Raw genomic sequence first — 1,043 nt, forward strand, 5'->3', positions numbered from 1 at the left:
TGCGGAGACATGGGTTACCCACAGCCTGGGGGATGTTTCCAGAATAAGACTTTCACTCTGCAGCGGAGTGTGCGCTGATACGAAACTTCCTGGCAGATTAAAACTGTGTGCCGGACCGAGATTCGATCTCGTGACCTTTGCCTTTCGCCGACATGTGCTCTACCATCTGAGCTACCCAAGTACGACTCACGCTCCGTTCTCACAGATTTACTTCCGCCATTAGCTCTTCACCTACTTTCCAAACTTCACAGAAGCTCTCCTGCGAACCTTGCAGAACTAGCACTCCTGGAAGAAAGGATATTGCGGATACATGGCTTAGCCACAGCCTGGGGGATGTTTCCAGAATGAGACTTTTACTCTGCAGCGGAGTGTGCGCTGATATGAAACTTCCTGGCAGATTAAAACTGTGTGCCGGACCGAGACTCGAACTCGGGACCGAGTTCGAGTCTCAGTCCGGCACTCAGTTATAATTTGCCAGGAAGTTTCAAGTCTTATTTCCTGCCTTAAAAATTGTCAATTTTATTTTTTGGTGAGAGATTCTTATTAATGAAAGATGTAACCTATGACGAAATGCGACTGAAAATAATGCAACAAAAGCGGAACTCCCCAGTCAGACAAGCATTTCTTTGAATGAGTACCGGAAACTTCCTGAACACCACACCTCCCATGGTATCCACTGAATGAGCAATATGGCGCACTGGGTAAGACAATGGACTCATTTGGGAGCAGTGGGGTGCAGATCCCCGCATTACCCTCAGATTAAGGTTTTTCACGTTTTTTATCAAATAGCCTAAAGCAGTATGTAGGTGTGTTTCCTCCGAAAATGATACGGTCGATTTCCTGTTCTGTCTTTGACTACTTCCAGTTTGCGAGTTGTTTCTAATTCTTTCGTCGTCGGTGGGAAGTTAGATCTATCCTTTCAACCTTATCTTAGTATCCCCTGCACTTGATTTAGGGTGCTACACATGTCTCGGCTGCGGGGGGACCAAGCTGTACCAGGTCAGTCAAGCTAAATTGTTGGAAGGTTTATGTTGGCCAGCCGT

At 46.6% G+C, this 1,043-nt stretch overlaps 1 non-coding gene across 1 annotated transcript; it reads left to right on the plus strand.

Annotated features, from left to right (window-relative positions):
* The first annotated feature begins 387 nt into the window (after positions 1-387).
* LOC124723950 lies at positions 388-512 on the plus strand. The gene has a single exon (XR_007006595.1). It is a non-coding gene; the product is annotated as a small nucleolar RNA snR44 (small nucleolar RNA).
* The last annotated feature ends 531 nt before the right edge of the window (positions 513-1,043 follow it).

The sequence above is a fragment of the Schistocerca piceifrons genome, chromosome X, assembly GCF_021461385.2.
Source record: "Schistocerca piceifrons isolate TAMUIC-IGC-003096 chromosome X, iqSchPice1.1, whole genome shotgun sequence".
NCBI classification, from domain to species: domain Eukaryota; kingdom Metazoa; phylum Arthropoda; class Insecta; order Orthoptera; family Acrididae; genus Schistocerca; species Schistocerca piceifrons.